The sequence below is a fragment of the Neopelma chrysocephalum genome, unplaced genomic scaffold, assembly GCF_003984885.1.
Source record: "Neopelma chrysocephalum unplaced genomic scaffold, ASM398488v2 Primary Assembly neopelma1_22, whole genome shotgun sequence".
In the NCBI taxonomy this organism is placed as follows: domain Eukaryota; kingdom Metazoa; phylum Chordata; class Aves; order Passeriformes; family Pipridae; genus Neopelma; species Neopelma chrysocephalum.
The window spans coordinates 15,359,858-15,370,190 of NW_020897689.1; positions in this window are offsets into that span (position 1 = coordinate 15,359,858).

The window sequence follows — 10,333 nt, forward strand, 5'->3', positions numbered from 1 at the left end:
AACAAAAAAGCTCCTCAAGAGCAGAAATTCAGGGATTAGTTGCACAAAAGTATGTGCTGGTACTTAATTGATAAAAATCAATCCTCATGTAAATTTTCAGGAAATGCTAGCATAAAATGTTCATAATTTGCTTAACTTAAAAAATAAACAAATAAATTGCAGACAAGAATAGTGAATCTACAAAGCCTAGTTTCTAAAAATCCACTGTAAAGGAATTAGAGTGGATTTTTAGAAACTAGGCTTTGTAGTCATGTATTGCCCATATTTGCCACTGTATTTCAATTGTACTTAAGTAAGCCCATACCTACAAGCTACTGAGGTATTACTCTGCTCTCCATTGCTGGTAAAATCCTGGCAAGAATACTTTTGAACAGACTAATACCTGCTATAGCAGAAGAACTTCTACCTGAAAGCCAATTTGGTTTCAGAGCCAATAGGAGTACCACAGACATGGTATTTGTTCTCAGACAACTGCAAGAGAAGTGTAGGGAACAGAGCAAAAGACTCTATGTAACCTTTGTTGATCCCACCAAAGCTTTCAATACTGACTGTGGCAGATTTTGGAACAGTGAGGATGTCCCCCCAAGTTCCTTAAAATAACCATCTTACTCCATGAGGATCAGTGCAGCCAAGTCAGATATGGCAATGCACTTTCTGAGCCCTTTCAAATAACCAGTGGTGTGAAACAAGGCTGCATTCTTGCACCAACTCTATTCACAATTTTTTCAGCATGATGCTCCAAAGGGCCATGGCAGACCTCAAGGAAGAAAATGGTATCTACATCCGATATTGTACTGATGGAAGCCTGTTCAACCTAAGGCGACTGAAGGCCCATATTCAGACCTTAAATCATCTTGTCCGGGAGCTGCTTTATGCTGACGATGACGCCCTCATCGCCCACACAGAAGCAGCCCTGCAGCGTTTAACATCCTGCTTTGCAGAGGCTGCTGAGCTTTTTGGGCTGGAAGTCAGCTTGAAGAAGACAGAAGTTCTCTATCAACCTGCACCTCAGGAAGTCCCCCATCATCCCCATATCACCATTGGCCAATCAGAACTCAAATCAGTTCAGCAGTTTAATTACCTAGGCAGCCTCATCTCCTCGGATGGTAAGATTGACGGGGAGATAGACAACAGGTTAGCAAAGGCATATAGTGCTTTCGGAAAACTCCATAAAAGAGTTTGGCGAAATAAACACTTGAAGAAAAGCACAAAGATCAGTGTTTACAGAGCCATTGTGCTGTCTACTCTTTTATATGGATCTGAATCATGGGTCATCTATCACCACCACCTGCGACTCCTAGAACACTTCCATCAATGCTGCCTCCTTACAATCCTAAACATCCACTGGTCAGATTACCTGACTAATATGTGTCTGTTCTAGAACAAGCAGCAGTCACAAGTATTGAGGCCATGTTGCTGAGAACACAGCTGCGCTGGGTAGGACACATCTCCAGGATGAAGGACCACCGCCTCCCTAAGATCGTGCTCTATGGTGAACTTGCCACCGGCTGCCGCAAGAGAGGAGCCCTGAAGAGGAGATACAAGGACTCTCTGAAAAAATGTCTCAACCTTGACCATATCGATCATCATTGGTCTACTCTGGCCTCCAACTGGGAGGTCTGGAGACACACTATAACACTGCTGCTTCTTTTGAGAACGCATACAGGATCACTCTCGAGGAGAAAAGATGACATAGAAAGAACTGTGTCTTGTCGATACCACCTAAGGAGTCTTTCCACTGTGCCTTTTGCAACCGATGTGTCTATCTCGCATTGGCCTTTTTAGACACCAGGGGGCTTGTAGCAAATGTGGGTAGAGTCCTTCCCAAATCTTCGTTTGCGAAGCCTAGTCATGATGATGATGATGATTTACAAACTCCCTTCCAGCTATAAACGCTTATAAGAATGCACACTCCAATGAAAAACCTATTTTTTTAACACCAGTGTTTCCAAAGTATGCATGCATTCAGTAAATTCTTTCATGTATCTGTAGATATTACAGGGAAAATTTTAGCTGAGAGAATGAGAAAGCTATCTTGAGTTTGCCTCTTTGGAAAGCAAAGTTTATTGATTTATATTTTTAAAAACTCTCTAGGTGATGAGTAATTGAAAAATTATTTTCTTCCTACTAATGGGACAGGAACAAAGCTAAATTGCTCTAAATTGCGAATAATGCTCTTTTTCTCAATTGCAAGCAAATATGTTGGGTATTGGGATTCCCTTATTCCACATGAATGTGCAATTTGGCTCTAGATCTATGATCATTTTTAAGTATAATTACAGGAGACAATGCAAACTGGCGTGACATTATATTTGTGAATGTATTGTGGGCCTGAATATCTTCATACGTAATGTCATTACTGGTGTTGCAGAGCTTAAGAACATGAGCTTTTTAATTTTTTAAATTATTTGTAAAATGAAACTCACACCTGTTAGTGACATTAATATTTAGTGGACTATCCATCCTTTAAAATCTGAGGTTTCAGGATGAAATATCTGCAGCCAAAGAGCACATTTTAAGGACTCTCTTTTCAGGACCTTTTTCGTATTTGCAGTTTCTTGAACTAAAGTATATGAACCTTACTACCTACATCTGCAGTTGTAAGTTTACCAACTATATAGACAGGACATGAATAGATTAAGAATAATGTAAAGGAAATAATGTTCTATTTTGTAAGCTATATTTCACCTATGCTGCACAGCCATACTGCAAAAACTTACTCTGTATTGCTGCAACCTCAGCCAAGGGCACTCTTTGGTTCCATTTTTTTCAGGCTAATCTGCTTTTCTCAAGAAGGAATTTGTAAAGCTTATACTTTCTAAGTCTCACAGTGATCTGTTAGATCTTCTTATGAGATCTAGAAATCAGTAACTCGTTCTACTCAATTAAAATACATGGAAAATAATTTTGAATTTTGGGGTTGGTTGGGGTTTTTTTGTTGTTGTTGTTGTTTTGGGAGTGTTTTGTTTCTCTTTTTTGTACAGAACAGAAGTGTGATAGATCTTGTCATATAATTCTAAAACTCTAAGCCAAGACCTTCTTATTAAAGCTCAGAAGATGCAATCGGATGCTGTTTCTGTTTTTCTAATATAAAATTATCTTTCATATTTTGAAATAAGTATTTCAGAGTTATCAACAACTCCTGAGAAACATGCCCTCTCCTTCTTTGAGGCTTTCATTTTATTTGTAATTCCTCAACGCAAAATAATTTTAACTGGAGAAATTCTGTTACTACTGAAGCTGCAAATGAGACTGGAAGGCAGTTTATCTTCATTTTTTTCTCCTTTGGGAGTACTCCTCATTCTCCGTGAAACTGATGAAGAGACCTGTGTTGCTGCATCAACAGTGAGATAATCTGTGATGTCAGACAAAATATAGTGTCTTGCTCTTGTTTTATGCCCATTGGTACAGCACATCTCTTCAGAGAATTTTTTCCTTATAGAGGGACTTGTAGTTCTGGATGTCTTATGAAGAACATTATTCACAATCAAATTATAAGCATTTTGAGAAAGAAACATTTGACTTATGCTGGGTCACCTTGTAATCTAACAAAAATCTTAAATAAACCTTAGAGCAACCATATGCAACTTTGATTTCTCATCAATTTCTGTAATCACTTGGATATTTCAGTGCCACTCCATGACTGTCCCTGAGCAACTAAGTGAGTACTCAGGTGGTTTTGTTGGGACATGGCACCCTGTGACTCCTTAATGCCCAGAGCATGGAAAAGAGAGGGAGAGGCTCACAGTAGCACCTTGTTCCATTAAGCCCACTGACTGGATGGCTCAGCGCAACTTAGTTCCTGTCCTGCATCAAAGCTCCTTCTTGAGGAAGAGCATTTTTAAAGCATCTGCAAAAAGCAGAGAATGTCATATATATGATACAAATGTACAATACACCATGAGCATCATGATTCTTGGGACTATCCTGTGCAAGGCCAGGAGCTGGACTTTGATGATTCTTGTGGGTCTCTTCCAACCCTATGATTCTGTGATCATTATGCAGCAGCCTTCCAGGATCAGACCCAAAATATCTGCAGTTCTTTCTGAGTGTATGTGCTATCATAGCCAAATTGTGATAACCATCTGAAATATATGGCTCTACAGAAAATAGCCATTGTATGGAGATGGAGATATATTACATATGTTCTCCTACATTTTTTAGGTCCTCTTTTACTTGAGAGATAAATGTTTCCACCCAATCAAATTCGTTATACGGCCCCTGTAAGTCATCACTGCAGTTTCTCATATACACTCAAATTCTTCGCTGCTATACTTAAGCATGTAACAACAGCTTAGTGACACTGAGATACAACTTGCAGCACATCACAGAAACAACTGGACATACCCAGAAATTCTGATAGCTTGTTCTCTTTAATCACCTGAATTGGCATTATCCCATTTAATTTTAAAACATTCCCAAAACAACTTCAGTCTTTCTGAAGGCCTGATCACCCTCTGTAAATGTCAGCCTACAAAACACATGATTTTATCTAATGAATTTCTTTGGATCCCAATTTTTAAGAGTGAAACCAACCTGAGGAAGTAAATGTCTAGCACAGTGAAAGAGAAGACCAAAGGAAGGACAGCATAACACAGGGGTCAGTCCAAAGACCTTTGTGTTCAAGGTTTCCTTTCCATGCCATCAAGACACTGGTGCTTGCAGGAAATCCAGTCAAAGGTCTTGGAATACTAGATAAGGACAATTCTTTTCCATCAGCTGTACGTTCCATTCCAGCCTGCATGAAGGCTACAGAAGCATTTGCACAACAACCACAGAGCAGCACATGTAAGTGTTTGAATACGCTATTTGCTGTGGGGAGGATTCCTATTAATTTTACATAGTGTTGAAACACAAGCTACAGGCATTTTGCTTACTAGATCTTGGGAGTTCCCAGTGTCACCTTATTCTCATATTTTATCCAATAGTAATTCTGAAATTAGAGAATCTACTGCAAAATTGCCTAGAGTGGGAGAAATAAAGGAAATTATTTTAGAAGGATGGCTTTCATAAATAGACACTCTAATAATACTCAAGCTAATTTGAGACTAGTTTTATATACTAACAGTAAGAAACATTTCTGAATCCTGCAATATCTGAAGTCTTTTTCATTAGTAACTTCTATCTTCCTCTTAGCCTCTCTCTGGAAAGATGTTTATTCCACAGTTCCCACAAGTAATGGGAAAATTGTGGAAGGATAGACTTGGTGCTGGAAGCCAGGAAATTCCCTGTTTCTCTGTCACTACTTTTGTCTTTGACCCTATTTGTACCCTGGAAAACACAAAAAATAGTGAAAGTTGCATAAAGCGTGTACTGTCCCTGTTTTTCATCATTACAAGTCCTGAGAAAGGCAGGTGTCATGCTTATACACTTTTTCATAGTAACTAGAAATAGATTTTCATCTCTTTACTTTTACACCTAGAGAAATGTTATTACTTTCTCTATTGTCTGATGATTTTCAATACGTCATATAATTTCATGAGGAAGAAAGGCCTGAATCAATCCAAAAACCCCAACTATTAACAGATCAAAATTCTACACTGATTACTATTATGGATTTTTCTGGTTTCTTTCTTCAGTCAATACAATGTCTCTGTTCAATACTTCAGATTCTTCACGATGCTACAGACTGCAAATGAAGAATGACAGTTTAATTTAAAAGATAATTAATACAGACCTAATTGCCTTTTACCATTGCACAGAAAGGTTGCTGAAGCCAAATAAATAATCAGGTAGCCATCCAATTCATTAACTAATCGCAGATGGCAGCACTGCATGAGGCAGCAATGATTTAAAGAGTCACAAGGCACTGCTCAACATTTTCATAAACTGCATGCTTCCCAGGTGTTCATTGATCAAATGCATTGTGTTGGTGGAAGTGGCATTTTAACAGTTGCTCTATTGCTTTCTCCATTGCTTCTTTCTCCAAAATGTGGTTAACAAATGAAACATTAATATTTCCAATATGCATTTTTGGTGCCATTTAAGTCACCATTCACCTGATTTCTTAGTGCTGTCTGGTTAGATGAATCATACCTAGGAATGCTTTCTCTGTTCCATTGTCATTAAAGGGAGCCTAGATAGCTTGTAGCTACAGGTTTTTATGATGTAGATATCTACTTTGGGTCAACCGAATTACCCAAGTAGCAGGGCAGACCTCCTATCCAATGGAGAGAAAACTCAGAAATCTTGGATAGTATTTTTTACACTGCACCATTGTAGCAGTTCTTCACTTGAAGCATTGCTTGCCACTCCACCAAGCCATGGGCTATGATTAACGGGAATTCTTCATAAAATTTTTCTACACAACACATTTGCTGTTTCAATATCTGCGTTTGTAATCTAGGAAGCACAAAAAGAGTGTAAGTGGCGTAAGATATATGTACATGTATTGTCTCCGTTTTTCACTCATGAAAGACAAAAAGGTGATGTAAGGACAGAAATTGTTGTTTTATTCCTCCATTTCTCAACCATTTAGTCAAAAGACCCACAAATCTTTAAAGGTCTTTACTGAAGGTTATCTTTTCACTGTTACTGTTTTTTAATTATAAGCATTTTTAATTATGCATTTATGGTCCTGCAAATAAATTTTTTGAAGTACAGACAAATCATCTGTTCCATATAAAGAAATTATTCAGTAATTATCTTACACTTCAATTATTTACTTTTTACTCAAGAAAAAGTATTTACAAAGTAGCAGCAATGATGACACCAGTACAAACAGCAGAGATGCTGACACACAGACAAAACATCCAGAAATAAAATTCCAATATTTTTCATTATCTAATCCATTTTAAGTGGTAATTAATAACTATGCAGGTCTTGTGAAACACTTCCATGTTCTAAGATACTAAGAGCTCTGTAGTTCTTCAGATGCTGTCAGTGTTAGCTGTAGTTCCAGGCATCTCCCTGTATTAGTTAGGGTTCTTTTTAAATTTTGCTCTTCCTTTTGACTATATACTCAGCCAAATCGGATGTGCCTTGCTAAGGCTCAGCTTTCAGGACACTTTATCACCAGATAAGTATATCTAAAATTGATGTTCTAGATTTGGTCCTAAACCCCTCTGTTTTTCACGTTAGCAGAAAAGACCTAATATCATTTTCAGCTCAATTATAATACACTCCTGAGTTTTTAAACAAGAATCAAATATCTTATGAAGAATGATACAATGGATTTTAGTTTAATGTTGAAGAACATATATATGTACACACACATATATATATAAAGCAAAGTACATATCTATGAAAGAGGGGGATAAATATGAATTATATGGTTGTAGCTGCTAGTTTATGTGTATCCAAAAATAGTTTACACAAAAGATTTAAGTTCCTTGAAATTTCTCTAGCTGAGTCACACAATTTCTCTAGCATAGTCATACTAACCTTTAAGAACTATACTAAAATCATCTTTTAAAAACATGGGTCAATGCTTCTTTTCTCACCTTTTCTTTTCTGTTTCCTATAGTTAAATGAAATACAAATTTCATGCAGATGCAAATTTATATATTCTTCTCTTACATTTACACACATAAAGATACTTTTTTTTCTGCAATAGAGTGGGCTGAGTAGAGCTGACTCAAGAGTCCGTCATGTTGGCTGTCTGTCTGGGATGATATGCTAGGACGTAACAGGAAACAAGGAATTAGATACTCCTACAGAACAGGAAAAGAAGCCAGAGTGTGATAGTTCTGAAAAGGTCTTTGAAAGCTACTTAGAGTCTGTCAGCAAATAAATTAAAAGTAGGAAATCGGGCTAGACCTGATGTCTACTTTGTTATCTAAAGCCCTTCATTATCTATAGCTTACATTTCCCTGGAATCTGAAGGAATAGCAGTGCCTTGACTGCTAAACTGACAAATCTGAGAGTCCCCACTTAAATTAAAAGAAGACCCATGACTCTAACCATGCCTTCAAAAACAGGAGATGAGAATGCACACTGTGGGTTCATGGGGGAATGGAAATTGGAAGAAAATTGTTTCCCTTCAATATTTAAGCCATGTTACATAGGACTGTGCTTGCTGTATACAGACGTGTTTACCACCTAGTAAACTGGTGGGTTTTATACATAATTCTTTAATCTATATAATTTCATAGTAGCTGATTTCATGTTTTGCAAAGATTTTACAGTGACTTTCTAATTAATTAAGTACAAATTTCATGTAGATGCAAGTGTATATATTCTTCTCTTTCCTTCCATTTGCATTTTTACAATTTTCTTTCCAAACAAGGCACATAGTTTTACACAAAAATCAGAAGCCACTGCAATAACTAAAGTAAGATTCAGAAAAATAAATACCACTTCTTTTATATAAGAAACAAGTTTGTTATATATCAGCAGAGACAACCATCAGAATTCCTACATAAGGAACAACCTCCACAATTTGGGAGTCATGGTACACTTCTTACAATGGAAAACTTAAATTACTTCGACCACCCATAATGGCAACTGATGCATTGTTGGAATAAATTCTCATCACATGCACTTTGTAAATCAAAGGTGTATTTCCATCTTGGAGATGGCATCATGTCTAGTGATGTTAATAACAGCGATTAGTTTTAGTGGTTTGTATTCCACAAAATATAAAATACCTTTAAAATAACTCCTTCAACACTATTGCAACATAGGTGCATTCAACTTACTTATCAACTTAACCTCATAAAATATCTAAAAGGAAAGTGCAGAAGACTGCTATTAAAAGAATTTGATAATACTACACTTGCAGCATTATGTTTCTCTTGTACTATTAATAGGAAATGTCCTCTTTCTGAGGAAGTATGAGAAAGAAGCATTTAGCATTAGCCAGCATTGCATGCAGGAGAGAGGTTGTACATATTTAACTCTTAAGTGCACAAGCCTTCTTTTTGTCCTACTGTTTTTACATTTCCAGCTTTTTGCTTCTGGTTTGTTTGCTTTCTTCTTAGAGAATAATCCTTAGTATTTTTCATGTGCAACTGTAAAATTATCTCAGAGGCAGTTCATTGGCTGGGAATCTTCTTTGAAGCTTTTGTATCATCCTTATTTCCCCTAAAATGAAAAATCAGAGCTTCAAATGGGATTGAAAAACAATTTGCTTTAAACTGCAACACAGTTGAAGCCATCCTAGTGCTCTAGGTCACTGATAGAGAAAGTAAAAAGAGGAACATGAAGAAAATGAGATGTAAGGAATGCTTGCCTACTGACTGAAGGAGCAAGGAGGAATGCCACAGAGAAAAGACAGAATTTCCTGCTTACTCATTATTATTCCTTAGACGAGTAAATCTTCCAAAATAATATTTTATTAAATTTTTACATTTGGAAATGGGGATTAAACAAACATGTCTATAACCTTTTTCTGATTCAACATGGAAGCTGTTAACAACACAAAATATGTCTGCAATAAACAGCCTGACATGCCTTGGAACCTGCTTTACCTTAAGCTTTCTCTTAAAACATATTAGCTGCTTTGGCCAAAGATCAGAATTAGCTGTAAAAAATGAAGGTTTTTCCTTTGTCTGGCTGAGACTCAGAGTTTCCAAAGGTACCAAGAAAGAATAAAGAGCAGGGAACTTCTGGTTTTGTCCTTTATGTTTAGTCAAATGTGTATCACCAGCAGCATCTGATAATACTGTGGTTTCAGGGGTGAAACCTTGTTCAGGTGACTAGGAACAAGGACAGTGTTAGGTTCTCACATATTCTCAGCCTTGCTGCTGCCTTCTGCCTGGGTGACACTACAAGGGTAAAGCTCTGCTTGTGGTATTAACCACAGCTACAGCACAAAGATCCAGCACACTCTGCCTCCACTTGGCTCTTCTACTGCACTTTCTCACCAGCTTTGCTGGCTGGCACCTAAATGTTACTAAAATCTAACAATCAAATAATACTCCACTGATTACAAAAATGAGAAAACCCCTTTTCAAACTCTCCTGGCTATTAAATGAAGCCCATTTACAGGAGATAAATACTTCAAAGACTCTTTCTTATAAGGAATAATTGTCTCCAGATATATTTATTTCAGACTGTCATAGTCAGAAAGAACTAATCAGTTTCCCTAAAACTGTAAGCCACAACAAGAGCAATGAAAAGCAATAAAATAGAAAACTAAATGGAAAAATACTTTTAACACCTGTGCCAAATCAATATGCAAACTCTCAGGTATAGGAGAACATTTTTATTTTTTCCCTGAAATATGCCTTTAAGCAAAGGACAGCAAAGAATTACTGACACGAGTCAGAGTTTTGGTAGAAAGAGCCAGCAATTTGGCAAAACGAGGACTTATCCTCAGTAGATGCTGGCAGAAAAAATTACTAGTTCTGTTTTACAGACAGGTATCTAAGGAAGGAGTGGCATGGAAAGC